Source organism: Bactrocera tryoni, chromosome 1, assembly GCF_016617805.1.
Source record: "Bactrocera tryoni isolate S06 chromosome 1, CSIRO_BtryS06_freeze2, whole genome shotgun sequence".
Taxonomy (NCBI): Eukaryota; Metazoa; Arthropoda; class Insecta; order Diptera; family Tephritidae; genus Bactrocera; species Bactrocera tryoni.
The window spans coordinates 25,054,015-25,069,769 of record NC_052499.1 but is presented as its reverse complement, the minus strand read 5'-3'; the positions used below and the strand labels follow the sequence as shown (position 1 = coordinate 25,069,769).

Sequence of the window (15,755 nt, the reverse complement as noted above, 5' to 3'; positions counted from 1 at the left end):
AAGAGTTTGCAGATATTTGTCGCAATTTGTTATTTTAAATTAAATAATTTTTTGTAATTTCACCTCCGCCGGCTTTCCTACAGGGTTCCATTTTATCAATATTCATACCGTTAGAGCGTTGACCTGGCATTATAACATTAAAATTACACATGTGTTGCAGGGGCACAGATGATTTATTTTGTGATTGAACCATGAAATTATTTTGCAATACTGTTTTTCCTGTCATGGCGCAAAGGTGTATTTAAAAATATGTACATATATGTCCATAGCAAATCACAGGCAATGAAGACGGTAGTAAAGCGTATAATTTTTAACGACAAGCGCTTTCCAAAGTTTAGGATGTTGAGGTTAGCTAATAAGAGGACCCAAAGGTAAGGATTTTTAATTGTATTTCACACACAGCGAAGTTAAAACGAAAATCTTCAGGTTTTTATATTTTATTTAAAATCGAAAATTTAACATTGATTGTCAAGAACTCACAAGTTAAAAATTCTATGGTATATATTTTTAGAATTTTTTCAATAATATATAAAATTTCTTTAAAGAATGAGCAATCCTTTAAATTCCGTCAAAATTCAAGTCCAACGTAAAATACTTTTTCATGTTGCACATGCAACTCTGCAACAACTTCCCATTGTCAACCTGTATGTACAGGTTTGTACATGCATAAATTTATGGGCACTTTTGCTGTTAACTGTCTGTCTGTCTACCAATCTGACCGTCTGTACGAGTATACCTGTCTAACAAGAAATGAGTTAAATTGTCTGGCTGATGACACCAACTCCACCTCAACTCACCGATTGAGGCACTCATTAAACTACACGTTATTCTAGTTGTTGTTGTTGCTACGGTTAATACTGCTGTGTGCTGATGACGGCTGGTTCCACCTAAAGTACCGTTAGGCTGTTTGGTTGGGTTGAAAAATCGCATTTACCACAAACATCAACAAGTTTTATGCATTTACTCGACGCAACCGACAACAAATGCAGACATAAGCACATACAGACAAACTCATCACATACATATACACACATACATACTTACTTATATACATACATTCATATGACAACACCTGTAGTCAAGGTTTTACATAAGCACATCAATTCATACTTACAAATGCGCTTGTATGGAACCACTACATATGTATATACATAGATATCTATGTGTGTGTTTGTGCATTCGTATTCCCCGGGCATGTGTGACAGTGACAGTGACTAAAGCGAAAAACAATATAAAATGACAGCGACACATACATAAGTACAGTGAAAAGGTCATACAACTCGAAAAGCAACGCTGCAATCCATTCTACACACATTCTTACATATGTACATTCCCATTTGTATGCGAGTATGTGCAACTAACCGGAAAAAAGCAATGGCAACAATGCGCCGACACTTCTTCAAATAACAACTCCACACTCGAAACTCACCAAAGCAATGGCGCTTGACACCACAGCGACTGTAGTGGCAGACACGTCAGGATGGCAATGGATAAACAATGAAAGAAGAAGAAGCATCTGCTGGCATTTGCTTTGCAGAGTCGCGTTTCTGTTGCATTATTGGAGTTTCAGAATGGCAGAAACGCAACGCGGCTGAGAGAGTAAGGCAATGAGATATAAGCACACAGTGACGACCATAAAAAATGCAGTATTTCCAACGGAAATTTAATTATATTTAATTGCGACCAGGGCCAATCACCAACATAAAACTTTACAAAGACTTATTTCCAAAAATCGGTTTTAACCCTTAAAACCTCAACTACCCCCTTCCCTTCTTCTTCCCGACCGCAGATCGCCGTTAAATTATTTTTCCAATCATTTTTGCTATTTTATGCTTTTGTCCATTATTTTTTCTTTTCTTTAATGCTGCAATGTTAGAGTATAGAGCGAAAGCTACATATACTTTACTTACAAAGGTCTCTATTTCTATTGTTACAGCACAGAAATCAAAGCAAAAATCTACTGATTCCATTATAGAGCCTTGATTTTGAAGACGATGAAATATTTTGTACCAGGAAGAACAATGCTCAAGGTCGTGTGGTTTTGATGGAAGAAATCACCAAACCTAAAGACTTCCATATAAAATACAAAGCTGATATTAATTAAATAGCAAACTTTATAAGCCATGTATTTAGCTAATATTTTTATTAAAAATGGGAATCATTCGACTAAGGTCAACATTGTTCCAATATCTTGGTCAAAAACTGGCTTCAGTAGTAATTTATAATTATTATTAAAATACTGTATACAACATTTTTAATAAATCGTAAGAAGAACTAACACCACACGGTTGCATTATTATCGCTCGCCACAGTAGAAGCGGCAAATGCGCGTACGAAGTTTAAAATTTCGCAGTGGTAGAAACAAGTCTTGGACCGGAAATCGCGCTATATGTATGATTTTTATTGCTCTTCGTGATAATTTAGCAACTTTGCTGTTGTAATATTATATTATATATGCCGTACATTAGTATGAATAAATATATATTTGTGTTAATTAAACTGTGGTGGTTAACTTTCGAAACAACATATACATATATACCAAGTATATACCTACACACTCACAAACAACTCCGTTGACTTTGGCCTCAACCATGACCTATGTCTTTAGTACATGATAGTAACGGTTTACTCAAAAGCCTCACATTTATAACCCACAATTAAAATGTATTTTTCGAATAAGTCTCTACATATACCGGGTCTTTTAATAGGAACGCTACAAAAGTAGACCGATAGGGACAGCAAACGACGTATTTTTTCCCGCTCTTTTGATATTTATCTTTGTAAGAGTTGCCATTTCATCATGGAAAGATATACGATCTAACAACGAGTCGAACTTATTAAAACTTACTACCAAAGGCAGTGACCTTAACTCTAGAGCGCTATGTTCAAGTTATGGTCGTTACAATCGTCCTATTAGATCAACAATTGAGCGTCTACTGAAAAAATTTTAAACCACAAGACCAGAACAAAATGTTCCCATGCCAGTGAGACAAAAAAGTGCCCGTAATGTCGAGAATATTGCTGCCGCTAGCGCATCAATTGAGGAAGTCTCTCACACTCATGTCGTTCTCAAGCACTGGGCCTCTCTGTGATGTCGTTGTGGCGAATTTTGCGAAAAGATCTTGGCCTACATCCTCAGAAGATCAAATTGACGCAAGAACTGAAGCCGCTTGACCACCAGAATCGTCGTATGTTCGTGAATTGGGCTGAGCAACAACTTGAAAATGATCCGGATTTTCATCGAAAAATCGTCTTCAGTGATGAAGGTCATTTCTGGCTGAATGGCTTCGCCAGAAAGCAAAATATGCATCAGAGATGTTAATTTTGAAATTCTGCTAATGCATGCCACTAACGAGATAATTAAGCATTAAGTCTAAAACTAATATAAAGAGACGACGGGAATCTTATATAAGTGGCTTTGACACAAGAGTGCTTTACAAAAATGTTCTACAATCGTGAGGAGTAAGAAAATAATATAATATGGTAGACATTTGAACTCGAAAAATAATACGAAAGTCTGTTGAGAGATGAAAGAAACCCAAATACACTGAAGTCAATGATGTTAACTCAACCAGGATTATAATCAAGGTATTTGGAACATGGAACCGTATTTGTTGGAAAGTGGTCAGGGAAGTTCACTTACAAACTCTTTCGGATTTGCGGTTTGTCAATAACAGACTATAGTAGTAGTTCAGACTTTTTTAGATATGTGAGAAAGATAACTATGATTATTTTAGAATCGAAGTTTAGTGAATTCGACTTAATAAACTTTTCGTTGATAACCTCCCTTTTTGGTGATTTCCAGTTGCAAATTTAATAACTTTCCTAATATTATAGCGAATATTGAGCTATTTTAGATATAAATGGCGATAATTTCACGCTTTTCACAATAAGAAATATAAGTTCAAATAGTTTTGAAAAGTTAGCTAAAAATATTAAAAATTGTTTTTTGTTTTTCTCAAAAAAGTTCAGTGCAGATAACTGCACTGCAATAAGTACTGCTGTTTTTAACACTCAAGTGTTCCAATTGCATGCACAAAACTGTATATATAAACATTTACGACTTCATTTATCTCCTGCTTCCTTCCTTAATATTATTTATTTATTTTTCTTTTAAATATTAATTGACTATTGCATAAATGTTTCATTCGAAAATGCAATTAACGATTTCCAGTCATTTGGAAATTCATCACGCCACACCTTTCCCTTCTGTGACCTGTGTTCGTGTGTACGGTTGTTTCCGTTAATTGACAGTTTTATTATATGATTATGCTATGACAAATTTCTGTGATAAATTGCAAAATGGAAAATACGAAAATAACAACAACAAATGGGCAAGTCATAATGTCAGGTGTGCCAAGCAATAACAGGCAGGGCAAAGTAAAAGCTATTTACAGCTACGCGAGCACGCTTCACCAGTCGAGCTAACAACACAATCCATCATGGGCTATGAGCGCAAAATGCTGCACATACACACACATACAAACATTTATGTATACTTACAAATATTAAAAGTACACATCTTTCCAAATTTCTAGAGTGAAAAGAGCCAAAGAAGCAGGGAAAGGAGTTGACAAAAAGAAATTTGCCAAGAAAAAATTGAGGAAAATGCTTAAAATAGCAATTAAAAATTATTTTTGTAGATTATTTTTGGCCGACTACCTCGAACAATCACACTGGTCTTGCAATGACTAACACTTGACAACTGCCAGTCTAGCTGTCTATTTGTTGCTTGGCTCAAGTTTCGCCGCCGTACAACTGTACATGGCCTGGACTTGGCTTGACGTCTTGCCTCGCTCATATTCGCGTGTCAAAGTGTCATAAATTTATGGATGCGCAAAACAAACATGAGAACAACAAAAATAGCAAAAATGCATCCAGCTCGAGCAGTTTGATAAGTCATCTTAAAGGAAATTGAATCAGTCGTCTTTGAAGCTTATTTTTGCAAAGAGGAAAAAATAGCAGAGAACATGAGAAATAAAATGAGTTTTTAATCATTACTTTTACTCTGATTTGAATTGAACCTGAACTGGACTGAATTTGAGTTGAGGAAGCGAAGGAAATGGGTCTGGTAGGGCAAGACGAAATGCTTCCTGTCTTCAAAGAAACAGTCGACGAACTCCCTATTTGGCTACCACGCCAGTAGTTATAACTTCGAAGTCGTAGATAATTCCGTCTATCTTGGAACCAGTATTAAAACCAACCACAATGTTAGCCCCGAAATCCAACGAAAATAACTCTTGCCAACAGGTGCTACTTCGGACTAAGCAGGCAATTGAGAAGTAGTCCTCTCTCGACGAGCAAAGACCAAACTCTACAAGTCATCCCCACCCTGCTATATGGTGCAGAGGCATGAAATGTCGTCCAAATGGATAAAAACCCTCCAGCCGTAAGAGTATAAGACGCAGTACCCCCCGGGGGAAGCAGAGAAAAACCTTCAATCCATTGGAAACACCTAGCTACACTCGGAATCTCTAAGTCACGCCAAATAGCGAAAAGCAAGAACGACTGGCGAGCGATTGTAAAGTTTGCTACAACCGCGTAAGCGGTGCCTATGCCAATATAGAAGACGATATATGGGGTTTCTTACTAAATATACATTTTCAGGGAATATTTGGTACATATCGAGCTATCCTAGTAACATAGCTGAACAACCACTAAATGCATTAAGCCATCAAGGTGTTAATATTGACACTCCACTCATTTTATTAAGCAACTGAGAACACGCCTGCCACGCCCACAGAATTGAGGCGTTAAGTGTTGTAGTTGTTGGTTATTTTTTATACTTTTTGCAGTATTTCGTTCTTGTTGCGTTGGTTAACATATTGCACAAATAACACGAAAGATTGTGTCATCAATAACAGTAAAATAGTGAAAAATTAAAAAAAGTAAAAAAAAAAAAGTAAAAAAAAAAAAAAAATAAACAAAAAAAAATAAAAAAAAAAAATAAAAAATTAAAAATTAAAAAAAAAAATAATAAGACACAAATAATAAAAAAATATGATAAAAAGGTTACAACTTGGCCAACGAATTCAATAAACAAGCGAGACGATGTGTGTGCGAATCAATGAGCGCACAAATCAAAGTGCAAGCAGCACGCGTCTGTTGTTGTTGCTTGTTATTGCCGTTGTTGTAAATTTATTTTTGGAATTTATTGCCAACTTGCAGCTTTAAGTTACGCCCTCTCGCGCTCACTCACTCGCTCAATAAACAACGCGCTGAGACAGGCGAGCTGGCGGGCAGACGGCCAAGAAGTCAGTAACCCGCCGCAAAGACCGGCTAAATGTCAGTTCAACAACAACGAAAAAAGAGAAAGAAAACAACAATAAATAAATAAGAAAAATTCCTTCACTTGTGATATTACTTCGTCATGTAATATTGTTAACGTTTTGCATTTTTGTTGTCGTTATTGTTGCGGCGTGTGCGCGACACGTCACGAAGCACCGTTACTGCTCAGCTGGCACTCGGCCTGCTGCTGCAACTTGTTTCTGTTCTCTTTTATTTTATATAATTTTATTAAACTGCTGCCGCTGTTGCTCCCTCTGGTTGTTATTGTTGTTGTGATGGTGTCAAGTGCACGATATCAAGTTGAAATGGTGTTAATGGCAAGGCGAACAACAACATGTAATGACTATTTCCGCAGAAAATAAGAGGAAATAGCACAAACGGTAAAATAAGAAGAGGTCGGAAGGGCAATAGCTTCGGATCGTGGGCTCATATTGTAAATCAAATTGTTCTCACTGGAAAGTGCGTCAGTTATATACTATGTATAACTAAATAAGTATACATTACAAAAATCTTAATACAACAAAATAACTGACACGAATATTGTTGTAGTTCTGGTGGGTACCTGATTCCCGTCAAAATGGTAAGGATTAGCGAAGTTGTCATCGACGTCATCCAACGGTAGGTCCAAGAAACGTGATGTGTCGACGGCGTCGGACCAAAGGAAAAGGGGTGTTAGATGAGTGGGGTTAGTGGGACATGCAATACTATTATGCGGATACTCCTTGCACGCAGGACATATATTACATACATAGTATATCGGGATCTATTCTGGACAAGTAGGAGTTTAACCTGTTAAAGTATCCAGAACGAAGCTGCGCAAGCGTCACTCTCGTTTTTCGCTTCAACTAGACCTCATCGTCTGCATCGTCTGGGTGATGGTTTGACTCCAAGTAAGCCATTCACTGAAAGGGAGTCGGTTGATGGCTCCACTGTGAATGGCGGCCAGTGCTTGTTGGAAGTTAGTTGCGTCCGAAATCTGGTGGGCTTATTGTTTGATGTCGTAGACGTAGTTGAAGAATGACCTCTTGATGACTGCAGGGATAATTTCTACGAAAGCACCACAGCATGAACTGCTTGGAAAGAAGTTCATTATGCTCCTAAACTGGGAGAATACGGGTCTCACTATGTAGGTGTTCGAAAGGATATTCTGACAAGTCTGGAACTTTCTCGTCTGCATTTCCATCGGCTGATTGCCTTGTTAGTTGACAACAGCGTTTATTTGTCCTTTCACCATCTGCTGCCGTCTAGCGACTTCACTTTTGTTACGGCTCTGTTTTTTTTGGCGATAATCGTGGTCGTATGAGAAGTAAAGCGGCACAGACTGTCAAAAGTTATACCTAAAGTTTTAGGATTATTGACAGTCGGAATCTTGACGCCATCGACTACAAATAAAGGTCAAGTCTGTATTCCTTATTAGTCCATTTTGTAAATATGGTCGCTGTGGATTTATTGGGGAGAAATGTTAAGATCCGCGCAGCGAGGAAGCGAAAAAGGTCGGAGGGATAGCTGTTTACCATTGAACATAAGCCATCGATACCATTGCCCGAAGTCAAAATCATGCAAAACTCCCTCTGGTAGTTGTGAGAGTTTCGAGATACAGAAGTTAAACAATAGCGGGGAGAGGGCACCGCCCTGCGGAACCCCATGTTTAATTCTTCTTAGTTTTGAGTTTTTACCTCGAAATAGCACGGATGATTGACGACCGCTCCGATAGTTCATGGTCCATCTCTTCAGTCCTGGAGGGAATACAGCTTTTTCGATTTCCTCCAGTAGCGTCGTGTGACTAACTGTGTCAGAGGTTTTCGACGGTGGTTTCTGGTTAAGGACACGAACTAACTGGGTGTTTATGACGCTAAATGCTGTGGTGGTACTGTGCACTTTTCGGAAGCCATGCTATTAGTTTGCCAGCCTCAGGTGGTGTGGGAAGACGAAGGACATTTCTGTTCTTATGTTATGGTAATCCTTTTGTGTGAAAACTAAAAAATTCTCAATTAATTTTGAAAGATATCAAAAAATAATACGGAGCGCGGTGGATGATCTTTGATACCTTTGAGGGTGCTGTTTTAGACTGAGGGTGGGTCCGTTAACAAAGATCACACAAAAAAGGTATGAGAAAAGTTTATCCAGTTAATGAAGAAGAACTTAAAGACTTTTTTTGCCATTAAAAATTGCGGGTTTCGAATGACATAATTTTTTGTTCTATGAATAAAGTTGAAAAAAAAGCTCCAAACTACTGGAGTTAAAGTAAAAAAAATGACATTTTCGGATTTTAAAGCGACTCCCGAAACAGTACAAACTCGGCACGTTTCATAAATACATAAGTATGTAAAAAGCAAAGACATAATATACATGAAATGTGCAAACGTACGAGAAGAAACTGCCTCAACAAAAGCCATTGAACAAGACATCGTAAATTTTAGCCAAAATATTACGGCGAATGTCAGTCGCAGTATTCATGTCACAGTAATAAACATAAAAGTAACAGTAAAATAGCATTAAAGCCAACTGACACTGCCGGCTGACTAAGCGAACAGGAATTCACAAAATTTGGGAATAGCGGAGGAAACGAGGGGGCGGTGTTTGTGGTGAATATGGAAAGAAAACATAAACTTTAAAACAAATGTGCGGTGAGAAGAGCAAATAGAATTAATAAAAACAAACAAAACGTAAAAAAGCAAAGCAATAAAAATGTTAAAACAAAAAATTAAAAATATAGAACGCGAAATAATAATAAAAAAAGTTCAAAAAGTATAGTTCAAAAAAAAAAAAAAATAACAGAGAACACATTAACCGGAGCTGTAATACCCTTGACAGGTGCATTTTTTAAAGCATAGAAATGTATAAAAGATTTTAATCCTTCACTTTGTGTGACAGCTATACGCTATATTGTTGCGATCTAAACAATTTGTTCGGAGATTGTAGCGTTGGAGAACAATAATGTCAGATTTCGTGAAGATACCTTGTCAAATAAAAAAGTTTTCCTTACAAGAACTTTATTTGGATGATTCAGTTTGTATGGCAGTTCAACGGTTCCAACAAATGAGCAGATCGATAGCTCAAAAAGTTATTGACTAGTTCGCGGCAGATAGCCGATCAAGACTAAATCGAATCGGCTCCTCACGGTGCGCCTTTATATACATACATACATACATACATATATGTATATTTTAAAGTGTCTCCGACGTTTCCTTTTGAAAGTTACAAAGTTTTTGGTTAATTTAATATTCCCCTTTAAGGGTATAAATAACTAAGAGTATCTTAACCGAAAAGGTTGGTGTGTAGGTCGAAACACAAAACCGTATGCATAAGGGTAATGGCATAGCGGTAGAACACAGCGGCTGAAATACAGCACGAGAATTGTTGCAACAATGTTAATATTTAATGAAGTTGTAATTAAAGTGCTCGCGGAGTATTTTTTCATTCTCATTTTCATAGCTGAGTTTAAACTCTATGCGCGTTTAAAAAAACTAAATTTTCCCCGAAGCAAGCCTTAAGCTCCCCAACTGAAGCTATGAGCATGCGCAAATAAATTTAACATGTGGCAAAAGAAAACAATAAACCAAACGAAATAAAATGAAAATAAAAATATTAAAAAATAGAAACAGTAAAATAAAAAGAAACAGCGTCTGTTCCCGGGTTTAATGCCGTATTGCGTGTCTGCGTGGCACGACTTTGTGGTTTATCGGCCTCTACATACCCAGCTTGGCTCGACGCGCCTCTGTCTGTGTCTATGGTATATAAAGTTGATATGTATGTGTGTACAATATCCTGCACGCTAAGTTCCCCTACCTACTGCATTCTTATTTTGGTTTTGCCACTTTGTTGCACGCATGTTTTTTGCACTTTTTTCAGTTTGTGCAGACACAGTTCAACTTCTAAGCTTTGCGTTCAACGGCATTTGACTGTTTTGTCGCATTTTGTGTTAAATCTTTCAAAAAGAGATCTTAAAATTTACTTTTGCTGAGGCTTGTTGCCTACAAAGGTAGATTATCTAAGGTGGTTAAAAACACATACTATATTCTACAAAAAATACCAACCAGAAAAGGAAGTTTCAATCAAAGAAAAGGAGTTTCATTATCTATTGTGAATGATCAACAAGGTTTCTCACTATTATCTTTTACTTATTTCAGTATAATTTTTATTGACTGTCAGAGAAATAAGACTTTAAAATCTCAAATAAATCAGTCCTGTTGGATCAAAATTGTCCAACTGCCTTTCAATGAAGGCGAAACTAAACTTCCTTGACAACTGAATAATTTAGCTTTTTTTGGGATCTTTAGAAGAGGGAATCGAAACTATACAATTCAATCATCAAATAGTATTATATCGCCTGCTAATAGAAACATAGCGGAAGTTTCATTTGAATTCATTTAGGATCCATAATCCAAAGAGCCGACCTAGAAGTTCAATGATTTTTTTATTTCCAAAATATCGGCGATATTAGGGTAACTAGCGACAATATTATCTACATGTAATACATTCTTCCACAATATACTTCACTTTACCACCAACTAAAGCTTTCAAACTTCATTAAAGCGATCAGTTGGTTGAAGACAACCTTGAAATGTAGAAATCCTACTTGTACTTCTAACTGAATTTATCAAGTCCGTTTTTTATACGTTTTCATGTTTTACTACTTCATTGTGTCTACAAATATTGTGCTGGTATTTTCAGCTTCGACTGCTGTTATTCCCAGCATTCGACGTCTGTCATTAGTGGCCAACGACCTTTTTTATGGCTTTTTGCAATTAAATAAAAAACGAACAACCTACTATATGTATGTGTAAGAAGGTAAGCAGCGATGGAGAGAGGCAGAGAATGTCTGACATAAGTCAGCCGTCGTCAGTTGTGTGACGAATGGCAGAGGCAGCACAGACAGAGACATAGAAGCAGTCAGGCAAATGCAGACAAAGCGGCTGGCTGCAGAAACACTGAAAAGTTAGAAAGGTAGAATGGGACCTTATACGTGTGAGTCAAATGGAGTAACATAGCATACAACAGCGTGATTGTAAAGATATGCACATAAAGGGTTATGTATGCATATGAGCTCGTATATTATATATGATTGGGTTATGTGTTTGTGCTGATAGACACATCAGCGGGTGAATGAAGGACCGACTCGCCGTCGACTGTATGTAAACAAAATAACTTGGGTCGCCATAACAGATTTATGAAAATGAACTTGCGGGCGCATAAGTTTTTGTATCTGACTGACCATAATGTGGAAAATATTCGATTTTATGTTGATCACATCGTTTACGCACGGAAAACTCGCCACAATTAAATTACACTGGTGGAGGGAAAAATCAACTGAAATTCGATGAACTCAGAGGCAATATTTTTTATCTTCACTTGTTTTTATTTCACCTCAGGCCGCCTTATCCAGCTGATGGATTGACTGATTATTATTGTAATTTTAGCTTTACCGCATTGCAGACACACATATTTCCGTTTATGCGTGTGAGTTGTCGCTTCCCTGCTTCTGTCTGTAGAAAGACAGTAATTACAATTGTAATCACATGCCTGTTACCGTTATACACAATACCGCAAAATAACTACTATATACATATGTGAGGAAATACGAACCGAAACCACATCGAATAAAACAGTAGATAAAATAAAATTCAAAAAAAAGGAGCAAAAAAAAAAATGTCATAACATCGAATATGTGCTTTAACCCTCATGAACAGTTATCGCTGTCCCTTCACGTTCAGTAAATAGTTTGTAACAAGCAAAGCAACAGCCTGGATCGTAAGAAAAATCAATATTTGTTGTAATTACGTTCAATTTGAATAATTTGGTCAATTGGATTCCGTCCGCACCATATTCAAATTAGTTTGGAGAGCAACACCACAGGATAAGTTGCCGAACACTGAAGAAGCAATACTTTCTTACTACGTTAAATAATTGGAGAGCAAAACAACTTTTTTCTAGGTGTTTAGAAATTATAATTGCCCATAAAATGAAAAAAAACGGCCGGGCTACGCCGATGATATTGATATCATTGATCTCAACAACCGCGTCGTTAGTTCTGTTTTCTCTAGACTAAGTACGGAAGCGAAGCAAATGGGTCTGGTAGTGAAAGTTGGCAAAATGAAATAACTCCTATCATCAAACAAATAGTCGTCGAACTGGCTCCCATGTCACTGTTGACAGTCATTACCCCGGAAAGGCAAAGGCAACGGCGTATACCGCAGTCGATGGAACGATGAGCTGTACAAGATATTCGACGTCACTGACATAGTTCAGCAAATTAAAAGACAGTGGCTACGCTGACTAGGTCATGTCGTCCGAACGGATGCAAACACTCCAGCACTAAAAGTAGTCAAAGCAGTACACGCCGGGGTAAGACCAGAGAAAGAGGGAGACCTCCACTCCGTTGGAAAACCAGGTGGAGAAGAACCTGGCTACAACTGTCAATGTGTTTTACGTGGGATCCTGCTTATGAAAAGCTTAACTCCACGGTGCTCAAAAGTACAACGGATCAATACAATGCGTCGATCAGCGCCCTGAAAATTGCGTAAGGATTTTCAGTACCAATTGGCAGTGTGGTAAGGACACACTAACCACCTTGGTAGGGCTCGAGGCCCATCTAAAACCTCTGCCGTACTTTGGGTCCGGCACCCGGTTGCAATGCAACTCCACATTCGACTGACAAAGTCAGTTCTTCCCGCGATTTGGGTTTTAACCACAGCCACCACGAATCTCCACAAAGGGCCAAACCCAATGAGCAGACTGGAGCGAACTCCAGGGGCTACTGCTCCCCGTGGTACCAGGTTAAAGTCTTTGGTATTGACCTTGTAGCCGAAACTACGACCAGTTGAGCCTCCATACAGCCCTGGATTGGTGGCCAGGATCTTAGTCGCCTCTTACGACAGGCATGCCTGGCTACAATTGGAATTTGCGCCAAACAGAAAAAGAAGAACGACAGGGGCGCGCTGATGTAAACTCGACTATAATCGCGTAGGCGCTGTCTTCGCCAATAAAGAAGAAGAAGAAAATTAAAGGAAATGTAAGCGATGGAAGCATACTTTGGCTAACGAAGCGATATTGTTGACCTTAGCATTCGAAGCTCTCGAGAAATAAGGCGAACATCAAGTTATAAGCCCGAACAAGATTTCCGGAATATGGTAAAAGCTGTCGAGCTTCGATTTAGCATATGATATTTGGTATACGGGCATACGAAGGTAAAAGAAATAGGTATGGTAATACCAATCTGCAAAAGTTCAACGGATCGTGATCAATTTGAAAGAAGTATCTTAGACTCTTTGATCTTAAGCCCGCTGATTGACCAATACGCATAACAAAGATTTTAAAGCTTTAAGAAAATTCCGTTAAAGTTAGTGTTGCACACATTCGTGCTCTGGAACAAATTGAAAGTGTGAGTAAATTTATTCATGTGAGCGGCGGCCTGGAAGGTAATTTCCTCGGCTTTTAGGTCAATCGCTTAAATGCGTGCTTCACATATGCTGCACTTTTAAATCCAAGGGTTACCGCCACCTCCGCTACAATACATGCATGAATGTGAATATGTGTCAGTGTATCGCTGAGCGATCGTAATCACTGCCCCGAACACGCAATTCCGACATTTATCAGACGACGTGGCACAGCGTGTGCGGCTGAACTTGAGTTCTAGAGTCGGGCACAATCTATTGGAGTGTCTGGCGTGCTAGTTTCCCGAGACTTGGTGGCTGAAAATGTGCCAAAATCACAACACGAGTCACATGTCACATGCACGACAACTGGCGGCTGACCACACGCTTGGGCAGTTAGTGAGAGGAAAACGCATTCGCACGCTGAAGGGTCAAAATGTGCATGTACCGTGAACTAGCGGCCTAGACTAAGTTGCAGCTATGGTTTAAGCGGTTTTTCGACGAAATATATGACAACAATAACAACAATTGATAGCGGCCTTTAAAACTGGGTGGCACCCAGTAGTGTCCGCTGATTTGGCAGCTCTAGTTTAATGGGTCAACGCAGCAAAATACACTCACACATACACATACTATATACATATACATTGCAGCAAATGCAACTCTGTAACAAACAATTCCTAATACGAGTATGTTCACTCGCCAGAACGAAAGTAGGTTAATGCTTTTTGAAAGGCAAACACCAGCTGAACAGACAATATTGTAACTGTGTGTGGGCGAAGTGGGGTAAGAAGTTTCATTAGCGTGGGGGTGGCAAAGTTCGAATTCTATTAATTTAGCTATGTATGTATGCATTTTAGTAATATATATGTATATACATATGTAGGTGCGTTCAACAAGCTTGGTATTTACAGTTGCAATAAAAATACGCACAAATGTATGTACATGTGTACGCACCTGCGTTACTTGCTTCAACTTTTCCTAATTAGCAGCGGAAAACGCAATGGCGTACTAGTTTGATTTCCGGCATCATAGTTCTAATAAAAAGTGGTTGATATGTAAGTGTGTGTATGTATGCATAATTAATTAAATGTAAGTACCTTTTAGAAATTTCTATCCCCAAGGAAGTAGAGGAAGGAAGTATAAATATTGCGCATACAAACTTGTTTAAACGTTGATTATGCTCGCACTTATGCCGAACAACTCTGATTACATCTGAACATACCTGCAAGAAAAGAGAACATAATTGAGTTTAGTAAATTTGTTAACGAAAAAATATCAATAAAGAAACATGATTATTAATACTAGTTACTCATTTATTATTAAAAAGAAAAAACAAGAAGACAAGTTAACTTCGGCTGCACCGAAGCTGTACAAATACAAATTATTCCTTACAATCACACAATCACTTGATCTCTAATTCATTCTGTTGGTAAAGTGTGTATGACAGCCAAATGCTATAGTGCTCCGATCTGAACGATTTCTGCGGAGTTTGCACTATTTTATCACTAAACAATTCATGACAAGTTTTGTGAGAACATCGTCAATTGAAAAAGTTTCCGGTACAAGCGATTCGATCATTCAGTTTGTATGGCAGTTGTCGGGGAGAAAAGGACGTGAGTAATATTTCAGTGCAATATCTCAAAAACTGAGGGACTAGTTCGCATATATACAGACAGACGGGCGGATGGACGGAAAAACAGACGAACATTGCTAAATCGACTTAGCTTGTCATGTAGATCAATTATAATAGTATTTGTTTTATAGGGTCTCCGACTCTTATCTTTGTTTTCGGGTGAGCCATCCCCTTTGGAGCAGAGGAAAGTGAAACTCCACATTTTTTTCATTTATTTCTGAATTACAGAAACAAGGTACAACACTTACAATTGAATCGGATGACTCAAGTATAAGAACTATTTTCAAGGCTAGCCTTTTTTTAACAGATAACGCGTGAGTTCTGTCAAGCTGTCATATTATTGTTTGGCATTTTGTCATGGAAAGACTTACGCCTGAATAACGTTTACAAATCGTTCAGCTTCATTATGAAAATTCACGTTCTATAAAGAGTATGTTTCGCTCAATTCGGTCAACACA

General features: G+C 38.0%; 1 protein-coding gene across 4 annotated transcripts in view; it reads right to left on the bottom strand.

Annotated features, from left to right (window-relative positions):
- Nucleotides 1–15,755, bottom strand: part of LOC120772068 (histone-lysine N-methyltransferase, H3 lysine-79 specific) — a 122,828-nt gene that overhangs the window by 70,644 nt on the left and 36,429 nt on the right. Inside the window, exon 1 of one of the 4 annotated variants that reach the window (XM_040100474.1) lies at nt 14,762–14,860. The exons of the other annotated variants lie outside the window; for them this stretch is intronic. The gene's annotated coding sequence lies outside the window, so the exon portion shown is untranslated. Of the gene's footprint in view, nt 1–14,761; nt 14,861–15,755 lie in introns of those variants that run through there. 4 annotated transcript variants of the gene reach the window in all.